Here is an 11,797-nt window from a genome sequence, read left to right as displayed (position 1 = left end):
GTCACAGAAGCAACTCCCTGAGCAGCTAAAGAATGGGTTCATCTCCCCCAGGTGTTCCTGCCTTCCCTCGGGACCTTTTCCTGCTTTCCGTCTATTTGGACATTCAAGACTTAGGGTGATCATTTGACCTCAGACCTTAAGAGTTACGGAGAGAATGGAAGTAAGTCATTCCACTGAGCCACAGTGCCAGGCCTGCCGAGAGGCACTTTGCACACATTATCTCATCCTCCCTACGGTCCTGTGAGGCACACACTATTTTCTTCCTCATTTTGCAGGCTAGAAGGCGAGGCACAGAGAGGTTAACTAGTCTGCCTGAGGTCACCAAGTGAGAGAACTGAGATGTGAGCCCATAGCCTTTGGAGTCTAACACCCTTTTAGGAGTACTTTGAGTCTGGGGAGCCAGGGAGAGAGAATAAAATGTGGGTTAGCAATACCCATACACCCGTGAAGGGCAGTCTAGCCCGAGGACCCATGGTGCTGCAGGGGAGCCACAGAAGGCAACACACTCAGACCCCAGCCCACACGGATTCAGTCAGAATCCCCAGGCGGAGCCCACACATCAGACTGTTAAAGCCTCTGAGGTGCTTCTGAAGAACTGTCACAGCTGAGCACCGGCCTCCTTGCTTTACAGATGGGGACAGTTGGTCCAAGGAGGTGAAGCAGCTTCCCCATGGCTGTGCACCCCATAACACCAGGGAGGACCCCATGCGAAGTCTCCAGATTCTCCAACAGCTAGGACTGGCTTTCAGCGCCACCTCTCCAGCCAATGAGCCACGTAACCGTGAGTCATTTACCTTCATGGCGAAAAACTTATACACATTTAAGTGCTCTAGATGGCATGAGGGTTCAAGGAACTCCAGTGTTCTCCCCACCCAGCCCTCACCTCCAATCCAGCCCACTTTCTACTAAAGAACAGCAGACAGAGACATTTATGAGCAAGAGTGGGGTTGAGAATCTGACCATCCTTGAGCCCTGAGGACAGGGCAGGACTTGGGGTGCCGTGGAGGGGTTGCCTGCCCCCAAGGAGTCCTGGGAAAGGACCCAGATGCGGTACCAGTCGGCAGGGAGAGGTGCCTGGGGGAGGAGGCGGGGCTGAGATGGCTCCTACTGAACTAGAAGGCAGCCCGGAGCTGGGTCCCTCCTCCCAGGAAATGCAGGTGGTGCCACCAGGTGGACAGAGGTGCTTTGCCATTGAGAACCCTGGCAAGGTGCTCTCCAGGTAGGGACAGCTGAGAGGCAGCTTAAAACACGTGCTTCCCCTCCTGCGCATGCCTTTGCTATACAAGTAATCGGTTGACTAAAACCTGGTACAAATACCCTAACTGTTAACAGTGTTTATTTCCAGCACAGTGGGCTTATGGGGGACTTTCACTTTCTTGGTCATCTGTTTCTTGGGCTGTTGGCTTTCTCATAACAATCACTGCACTGCCTTTGTTATAATAAATAATGAATTTTTTAAAAGTTTTTCTTTATTTATTTTGAGAGATAGAGAGTGAGCAGGCGAGGGACAGAGAGAGGGGAATAGAGGATTCAAAGCAGGCTCTGTTCTGACAGCAGAGGGCCCAATGTGGGGCTCGAACTCACAAACCCTGAGATCAGGCCAGAGCCTAAGTTGGGTGCTTGACTGACTGAGCCACCCAGGCTTCCCAGTAAATAATGAATTTGTAAATGCTGGTATAAGGATCTCTGCTTTTCAAAAGTTCATGATGTGCCACCTCACTTTTACCAAAGGCCTGTAAAAATTTTTCCTAACCTGAAGAAATTCGAAGAGGGTTTTTGCTTTTACGAACCTGTCATCTCTTCTTTGCTTTCCGCCAGACTTAGAAAGGTTCTGTGGGAAGGCCCTACTTTCAGAGAGCGGGGGGAAACCTGGATAGGTATTTGCAAAACATCAGTTACCTGTGTCGTCCTGTGGACTTTCAGGGAACATCAGTCATTTGAAGAAAGACTTTTTTAATTATTGCAGCCTGGGCACGATTTGGTGCCCTCTCTCTGATCCTCGCTGTTTTAAAGGACAGCATCCTTAGCCCTGGGGTGCCCTTGGCTCTTTCAGAGGAAGCCTTTCTGGCCTCATCAGCTTCTGGCCCTACTTTGTCCCACCATCGAAAGCACCCCCTTCCCCCACCGCCTTTCTCTCCACCTCACACCCAGGTGTGTGCCTGTAGCTCTGTCAGCTACAGTCACACTGGAGACTCACACCTTTTACCCCTCGCGCCTCTACAGCAAAAACACACCAGCCTCTAGTGTATAAGGATTTATTACCCCCTTACCAAGTGACACCTCTCAGTGCAGGAGGGGTGGGGAGGGAAGAGGCCCTAAAACTATGGCTGTGCTGGAGAATCCTGAGTGTTCTGTACCAGAAAGTGGCCCCAAGCCTGGCTGTCTCCAGAGGTGATGTCGGAAGGAGACAGCAACAGGGAACACCTCAAAATGAGCAACTTCCCGAAAAGTGACGTGAAGGTAGCCTAGGTGCCCAGGGGTTCAAGCCTCTGGAGTGGGCTCCCAGCTTCTCAGTGTTGTTCACCCTGGGGCCTGCTGCTGTGCCCAATGAGACACAGCCAGGCGTGGAAATGCTTAGCAGAGCACCGTGGAATCACATCATGTTGGTTTAGGGGCAGTCACCTGGGTGCACGCTTAGCCAAAGTCCCATCTGCTGGCAACATTAATGAGAGTCTGACAGATCTCCAACGTGGTGGTAGCTTCAGAAGGAGGCATCAAGGGGATCGTGACTGTGCACGGTCTTCCCTTGTGCACTGATTTGAGAGAGTAACCCTGTCTAAAATGAGACGCCCCCATAAGTGTAGGATCCCCAGCTCCTTCATTTGTGCCAACGTTCCTTTGTTCTCTTTCTGTCCAGCTCCAGACTCTTGTCCCCAAGTCTTTGACCCTACCTCAGGGATGGAAAGCCAAGTGCTCCATCACAGATGACTCCTGGAGTATCTGGGTTGGATCAGAGGCCACCAGAATTTGGTGTGTGGGGGGGATCCTTCTAATCCTGTAAGACCCAAAGGGAGTAGAGAGCCTGGTATTCATGGAAAAGGCATCACCTGTCTCATAGAACTCAGCTGGAAAGAGTCCTGCTCATGGGTGCCAGCCTCTTCGTAGTTACAGGAATCTGAATTATGAAGACACTGGACAGGGGACAGGCCCCAGGCTGGAAGACAGATGAAGTATTTCTCTGGAAGGGAATCTTGGCCCCATGCAGTCCTGGGAAGTGCCAGGGCTTAGCTCCTAAGTGAGGATTGCTGGTGCTGACAGCTGGGAGTCAGGGTTCTGGGGCCATTCACTGAGGGGGAGCCAGTGGTCCTGGGGCAGAAGGAGCCCTTCCGGAGGTGGGGGGTCATGTGGAGGCTCTGGATTCCCTAGACACCCACAGGCTGGCCCCTCTGAGGGCTCCTGGGGTGTCAGAGCCATTTCATAAGCACCTGCCACACTCAGCAGCTCAGGCTGAATGCTTCTGGAGTGTGGAGAGTGGACAGAGGGGGAGAAGCAGGCTTCCTCCCAGGCAGCTCTGTGGCCCAGAGGAAATGTAGACCCTGCATTTGCCCCGGAGTTGTCTGCTGGTTGAGAGAGAATGCTGGTTGAGAGCACACACTTGGGTGGGTCGGGAGACAGAGGTTCTCATCCCACTCCTACTGGGTGCTGGCTGAGTGCTGCAGACAACCCGCTGGACTTCTCTGAGCCTTCGTCTTCTCACCCACAAAGTAGGATAATAATACCATGATCAGAAGGTTGTTGCAAGGCTACAAGAAAAAAGAAGCAAAAGGTACAAAGGTGTGTCAGAGAGTATGGCCTGCTGTGGTAGCTGAGCCACACGCTGGCACGGCAGGGAAGGACAGGTGGGGGGGGGTTGTCCCAGACAATGAAAAAAATCTCTGTGTCATCAACAATGTCTTCTGCTTATTTTGTTTCTTTTTTTTTTTTGGTGGCGGTGGGGGGGCAGTCCTTCATATTATAAATAATTTGCTATAACGCATATAATTTTATCTTTCAAAATACTCTCCTAGATTTTTTTTAGAATATATTGTCAAATTGGTCTCCATACAACACCCAGTGCTCATCCCAACAGGTGCCCTCCTCAATGCCCATCACCCACTTTCTCCTCTCCCCCACCTCCCATCAACCCTCAGTTTGTTCTCAGTATCCAAGAGTCTCTTATGGTTTGCCTCCCTCCCTAACTTTTTTTTTTCTTTCCCCTCCCCCATGGTCTTCTGTTAAGTTTCTCAAGATCCACATATGAGTGAAAACATAGAGTATCTGTCTTTCTCTGACTGACTTATTTCACTCAGCATAATACCCTCCAGTTCCATCCACGTTGCTGCAAATGGCCAGATTTCATTCTTTCTCATTGCCAAGTAGTATTCCATTGTATATAAAAACCACATCTTCTTTATCCATTTGTCAGTTGATGGACATTTAGGCTCTTTCCATAATTTGGCTATTGTTGAGAGTGCTGCTATAAACATTGGGGTACAAGTGCCCCTATGCATCAGCACTCCTGTATCCCTTGGGTAAATTCCTAGCAGTGCTATTGCTGGGTCATAGGGTAGGTCTATTTTTAATTTTGTGAGGAACCTCCACACTGTTTTCCAGAGTGGCTGCACCAATTTGCATTCCCACCAACAGTGCAAGAGGGTTCCCATTTCTCCACATCCTTCCAGCATCTATAGTCTCCTGATTTGTTCATTTTAGCCACTCTGACTGGCGTGAGGTGGTATCTGAGTGTGGTTTTGATTTGTATTTCCCTGATGATGAATGACATTGAGCATCTTATGCTTGTTTTGTTTCTAATAAAGCATGTGAGGAAAGGAGAGGAGCTATCTATAGGGAGAAGGTTCTAGAACACAGGGTGGTGGTGGAGGGGAGGAGGTCACGATGAGCAGATATTTCTCCTCCTGTGTGGTCATGAAGTCTGCCCACATATTTCTGATGTCCCACTTTTCAGATAAAGACTCCTATTAACCAAAATAAACTATACAGTGAAGGGATCGGATGGACTGAATTTCAAACTCCAAGAACAACCTGGTATCTACTAGATATCCCGAGGCTGAGAAGCCACCCTGGACATGCACACATGTGCCCACCCACATTTGTGCACCATTGCTCATGCACATTTTGTTCCTGGGGTTCAAGTTAGAATAAACTGGTGTTTGTGGGAAGCCATGGGTTTGTGCTCCAGGCTTGGGAGCCTCTCTGCTGCTGCCATTAGGTTGAGAGGACTGAGGCCCAGGGCCACTCTCTTGTCTGGTCTCTGCATGATCCCAGTGGCAAGGTGGAGAGTGGGACCACAAGCGATGCAGCAAAGAAGAGGAGGATGGGAGACAGGGGTGTGGGGCCTTGGCTTTATCACATCCCCAGAGGCACCCAAGAGATAGCAAAATGCCAGGCTCAGGCCTGGGAAGAACCCAGAAGACCAGCCAGTGCCCAGCCAGTACACCTGCATGGTTGGGATAAAACCAGGGGGACTCAGGAGTGGTATTTACAGTCATCTTCCCCCAGCCCCCTTGACCCAGGACCAAGCTGTGTGGCTCCTGAGAGTAGCAACATTGAATCATTAAGTGATTCATTCATTCATCTAACAACCATTTCTGAAACAGATCTATATTCTGCTTTGGGAAGGAGCTCAGAACTTATAGCTCAATTCTCCCCTGAATGTTTCTTGCATTCCCCCTTTCTCGGCAAGATGGAGAAGGCCTTCTGAAATCTGAATGTGATGTGAGTACCACCACCACCACCCCCAGTACAGCAAACTCCAGTGGAGGGCAGGGTCTGTTGCCTTGGAGTGGAGAAAATTCTCCTTTGCCTCATGTGCCCCACACTTTGTCTCCTCCCTGTGTCTTCTCAAGCTGATGCCAGGCTGGATCAAAATGCCCTGGCCTCATTAAGCATCACCCTCATGCCCCAGCAGCCATACCATCAGGCAGACACAGACAGATGCTCCAGCATGGGACTTACTCAACAGACCCACCACAACAGAGAAGGTGATTAACTCTAGCTTGGGAGAGTGAGGGAAGCTTTGAGAGGGAGGGAAGAGATGAACTCAGCCTGAGAGATGGCTGGAGGGTTGATGGAAGGCTGAGGGAAAATTGTTGGCAAAAGCTGACAGGAGAGAACAAGTGAAGGCTGAATACATTTTGATGGATATTCAGATGGCTCCCTGACTCTGTGCCAATCACTTCCTTGTACATGGTGGAAGGAACGTGGGTTTTGGAATCCGAAAGATGTGGCCACATACTAAACGCTGTGACCTTAGGTAAATCACTTAACCCGTCTGAGCTTCAGTGTTCTTGACTGTAAAGTGGGGGTGGTCCTACCTACAATACCCATCTCACAGGGTTGTCTGAGCTTCAAATACATTATCCTGTAAAGCAACATACCAGTGATGACTTTGCACACAGCAGGCCGTGAGAACTATGTCTCCGCCTTCTCCTTCCTTCCTTCCTTCCTTCCTTCCTTCCTTCCTTCCTTCCTTCCTCTGGCCTCCACCTCACCTTCCCTCAAATGCCAAGAAGCTACTCTGCTTCCCCCTGTGGTGCCATTCTTCTCAGGAGACTGGTAGATAACTGAGATCTCCCAGTTCCACAGAAGCAGGCAGTGCAGAGAGGAAAATGGGTGCCAGGGCAATATCAAAAGCACTGGTGATTTGGGGGGAGCACCTGGGTGGCTTTCAACTGGTTAAGCATCTGGCTCTTGGTTTCAGCTCACGTCATGATCTCATGGTTCATGAGATGGAGCCCCATGTTGGGCTCTGCACTGAGAGCTCAGAGCCCAGTTGGGATTCTCTCTCTCCCTCTCTCTGCCCCTCCTTCACTCATGCGCACGCTCTCTCAAAATCAAAAAAATGATTTAAAAAGAAACACTGGTGGGGCTTCAGTGGGGGAGCTAAGGACAGCTGGAAACCAACAGGGAGAGGGAGGAGAGGGAGACAAGAGTGGGGCCAAGTTGTTTTTCATTCGCAGAATTTCCAGCTCCAGCCAAATAACATCTTTAAATACTATTGACATGACAAAGCCAAACTTCTTGGCTTAGGCTTGAATTTTTTCTGTTCTTTTTTTAAATCCAGAGTTGAAAAATGTATCTCCTTAGAACTCTGTCTCTAAGCCCGGTCCTTTCTGCCCGTAAGGGTCCAACTTGGAGCTGGTCTGGTTTGTCAAGGTCAAGGAGTGGTTACCTGGGCTCCAGCAGTGCACAGGTGAGGGAGGAAACAGAATTCTGCAGAAGGCCAGGCATAAAGAGTTTCTCCTGCTGGAAAGCGAGCCTCTTAGATACCCTTTCCTGTCTCTCTGTCTCTCTCTCAAACTCCTGTTCCCCTTCACGCCCCTGTGTGTGAGTGCTGCCTGTGTGTTGTGTGTCTGCTGTAGTGCTTGCTTTTCTTTCTTTCTTTCTTTCTTTCTTTCTTTCTTTCTTTCTTTCTTTCTTTCTTTCCTTTTTCTTTCTTTCTCTTTCTTTCCTTCCTTCCTTTTCTTTCTCTTTCTCTTTCTTTCTTTCAATTTACATCCAAGTTAGTTAGCATATAGTGCAATAATGATTTCAGAAGTAGATTATAGTAATCTATCCTGTATGTGTAACACCCAGTGCTCATCCCAACAAGTGTCTTCCTTAATGCCCCTTACCCATTTAGCCCATCCCCCTACCCACAGCCCCTCCAGCAACCCTCAGTGTGTTCTCTGTATTTAAGAGTCTCTTGGGGGGCGCCTGGGTGGCTCAGTCAGTTAAGCGTCCAACTTCAGCTCAGGTCATGAACTCATGAACCATGAGTTTGAGCCCCACATTGGGCTCTGTGCTGACAGCTCCAAGCCTGGAGCCTGCTTGGGATTCTGTGTCTGTGTGTGTCTCTCTCTCTAAACCATTGCCCGCTCACACTCTGTCTCTCTCTCAAAAATAAATAAACATTAAAAAAAAGAGTCTCTTATGTTTAGGGCCACACTCTTAATGAGGAAGCCTTTCCACATCTGTCTGCAGCTAGGACTGCAAGAATCTATTGAAATGGAGAAATTAGGCAACTATTTCAGTTCTTTGGGTTTTAAACTACTTCTGTCTAAAATAACCAGGTAATCAAGGTTAAAGTGGGTGGTTCATTGTTCTCTGAATTACCCACACAATTACTTTAATTTCTCCACTCCCTTGGTGTGTATAAGACATAATATTAATATCGCCCAGGCCAAAGAGCACAGATATCAAATAAGCCATGTAAATATAGAGATTCCCTGCTCAGTCTCTCCACAGGTGGCCTGTTTAGTCATTTACTCAACAAATATTTTTCAGGCAATAAATATTTATTTTGCCAGACACCGTGCTAGGTATTGGGGATACAATAATGACCAAGCAAACACGGTCCTTATGCAGGTGGATTGTATATTTTGGAAAGGGAAACAGGTGAAAATAATTAAATGAACAAATATGATGATTGGAAATTATAGTAAAGGTCAACATGAGTCAAAACTTTTTCTATCCTTATCATAAGCGATTTTGGGTAACTGTCCATAAAAATAACTAACACCCGTGTGTGAAGTCAGACACCTGTGATCCTATCTGGTTACCTGTATAATCACTACTCTGGCCCTTTCTAGGCCAAGGGCTCTCCCCAAGGCTATATTAAATTAGCAGGTTTGCAGGACAAACCACTGATCAGGCATGAGAAGCCCTGAGCCTACAGCCTCTAATCTCTGAGTGACCTCGAGCAAATCATTTTAGTAGCCTTCTTCCAATCAATAAAATGGGCGACATACCTACCCAGCCTACCTACTCCATGGCATGCCTGCGAGGACCAAGGGGACAGTGGGGGAAAGAGCTCTACAACCTGCAGAGCTCTAACTAAAGGAAGTGGTGTGGATGAAGTATCTCCATAAGGAAGTTTAGTAAATGTGAGCAGAAAGGGAAGGGAAGGGAAGGGGAGGAAATGGAAAGGAAGGGGAGGGGAGGAGGAGAAATAAATTTCTGTTGTTGTCATATTTAACCCCAAACAGCCCTATGAGACAGTAACATCCTTGTCTGCAGATGAAGAAATTGAGGCACAGAGAGGTTCAGGCAGCCATACTGCTGACACATGAGGAGCTGGGGTTTGATCTGTCCACCTCCAAAGCTTGACTCTTCACCACAAAGCCACAGCTGAACCAGTGGAGGAAAGATGCCAAACTCCCTTTGCTTTGAACTTGACACTTTTAATCCCAAACTGGGCTGACGGGGAAATGCCACAGGTGATTCCCTTTCAAGAAAGAATGCAACAAATTCACACAGCTTCAGGGAATCCATAGGATTGACTCACCCTCTCTTCCTGGATGAAAAAAACACGAAGGTTCTGTAAAGTTCAGGTGATCTTCCCAAAGCCACATAACTGACTAGCGATAGCATCAGAGAAAAGAAAAAAGGAAGGATAGCTTGTTTAAATGTTTTTCAAACTGTGGATGCTACTCACTAGTCATGAAATTAATCTGCGGGTCATAACCAGGAGTTTTTAAAAATGAAATAGGATAGGCTAGAAAATAGAGGACATCATATCTAGTAAAGGGAGATAATGCTTCATGTACTTTTCAATTCTCTGTGCGTGCTTCCATGTGTGTACAGAGCTTGGGGTAAAATGACCATGGGTCATAGTCCAAACCCTTGGAATGCCACCAGCCTGGGGAGTGAGCATGGAGGAGGAAGAAACTGGTGGGATTGACAGGAAGTTTGAGCAGAATCCAAAATTTGCTCCTCCGATGGAAGCAAAACAGGTCTAAAATAACCGCAAGGCCTATTTTTAGCACTTGCCAAAATTACCTTTCCTCTGCTCTCTGGCATTGACCAGGAGGGCTTCTCCAAGCTCATGGGGTTCCTGGAGCCTTGGAGCCACCACACAAGGAAAAGGCCAGGAGCCAGACTTTTCTATAAACCCCATGGGCGTCTCCCTTCCTTGCTTCCTCTGCCTGCCTGGGTATGAGAGCCTATCCTTGGAGACAGGGAACAGCATCCTCCACAACAGGACGTAGCAGAGGACCACCACTGCCCTCTGAGTCATGCCCCCAGTGCTGGGTGTGAGCCAGGCTCTGGCCCCACTTAGTCACTAAGGGACACTTTAACCCTTCAGGGAATAGGCATAGATGCAGCTGAAGGCCTGGAGAGTTCAGGAGAACTTTCCAACCTTCCACAGACTCAGGGCCCAAGTTCCTGCACCTGGAGCCCACCCAGCACCCAAAGCTTGAGGTGGGGAACAGACAGTGTTTCAAGGATTCCTCCTTCTGGGTATGCTTAGGCACATGTTAGTGTGCATGAGTGTGTACGTGTGCATGCAAGGGCACGTGCCGCTGGGCGAAGATGTGGGTGCAGAAGAAACTAGAATCATCTGGAAACTTATGAGGGAACACCAGAAACCCTGTATCTGGATCATGGGAGGGGTTGGCAAGGGCCCTGCTGTCAGCAGAGGCACCAGCCTCTACTTTCAACATGTGTGGAGCTCGGGGTGCATGTGGCACAAGGAAAGTGAGGGTTAAGCTAGTCCTGACACCAAGGAAAACTGTCATGCCTGATGGCAGATTATAACTAAAGACCCAACCGAGTGGTGGTAGAAAAAGTAAACATTTGGCCGAGGTGTGTAAAAGAGCACTACAGTCAATATCAGGAACTGTTCAACATTTTGAGATGAATTTCCATAATTTCTAAGGTTGAGCCTTGGTGAGAAGGGGCCCTGGGCCCTAGTTTCAATAATGATCGTGCTTGGTGTTTTATCCTAGGGAAGTCTGACTTTGTTGCAGGTGTGTTTGATTCCAGTAAGCCCTGCTCATGGGTGATCAACCTTCTTGGAGTGTCACTCCTGACACAGAGCTGCTGTGCCCACAACTTACAATATCCCTAAGGGAGTGTGGGAGATCCTGAGAAGCAGTGCTGGTCACTGCACTTCCCCGGGAGAAAAGTGCATGGTCAGGGACTGTGGCTGGTGAGAGGTGAAGCCACGTGCGTGAGGGCCCTGACTCCCAAACCCTAATCTGCAAGGCTGGGCTGTTCTCCCTCTCTACACAAGGATCTAGTTTTTTTTTTGAGAGAGAGAGAGAGAGAGAGAGAGAAAGAGAGAGAGAGAATCCCAAGCAGTTTCCATGCCCAGCACAGAGGCCAACGTGGGGCTCAAATTCACAACTTTGATATCATGACCCAAGCTGAAATCAAGAGTTTGCTTAACTGACTGAGCCACCCAGGCCCCCCCACACAAGGATCTAGCTTAAAAGGCCACAGTATCCAATGAGTGGACACACTAGGCTTCTAATCCTACAGCCTCTCCTTAAAAACTTTGTGACCTCAACCAAGCCACTTAACCTTTACAAATTTCATTTTTCTCATCTCTGAAAAGGAGATAATAATGCCTGTCTCCTGGTCTGTGAGGATTAAATGAGCATAGTGAGCAAGAGGTCCTAGCCCAGGGTGGTCAGAGTCAGGTCCACACTGGGGCTTTCCCTCCATAGAAGGTTGGCATTGATTTAGAGTCGACCCTCAGGACAGGGAGGCCCAAATGCTTGTCCGCCTGGGTTCTCGGTGTTCGGGGTGGTCTCCTGGCAGCCAGCACTCCTAGCTCAGTGAAGTCTAAGACTTCCCCGCCCTCCCCACAGCCTGGAGGGAGCTCGCAGGCCCCAGCAGGCAGACTTGCTGCCACAGCTCCAGAGCAATTGTGGCTTGGAAAGAATCTCTGGCATGTGTCATGTTGTCCCCCAGAAGGCATGATCCATGGTGTGTTGGAGAACTGCTTTGTTCCGGGGCCAAGAGGTCAGTCTGTAGGAGGGTGACCCATGAGGCTACATGGTAGACAGTTCCCCTCACCCCTCACGCCCCC

At 48.9% G+C, this 11,797-nt stretch overlaps 1 protein-coding gene across 1 annotated transcript in view; it reads left to right on the top strand.

Moving 5' to 3' along the window:
• The first annotated feature begins 631 nt into the window (after window positions 1-631).
• LCLAT1 (lysocardiolipin acyltransferase 1) overlaps window positions 632-11,797 on the top strand; it is a 266,085-nt gene continuing 254,919 nt past the window's right edge. The window contains exon 1 of the mRNA XM_053201048.1: window positions 632-781. The gene's annotated coding sequence lies outside the window, so the exon portion shown is untranslated. The remainder of the gene's footprint in view (window positions 782-11,797) is intronic.

This window comes from Acinonyx jubatus, chromosome A3 (assembly GCF_027475565.1).
Source record: "Acinonyx jubatus isolate Ajub_Pintada_27869175 chromosome A3, VMU_Ajub_asm_v1.0, whole genome shotgun sequence".
NCBI lineage: Eukaryota > Metazoa > Chordata > Mammalia > Carnivora > Felidae > Acinonyx > Acinonyx jubatus.
The sequence above is the reverse complement of the archived record's forward strand: the minus strand, read 5'-3'. Positions and strand labels throughout refer to the sequence as shown.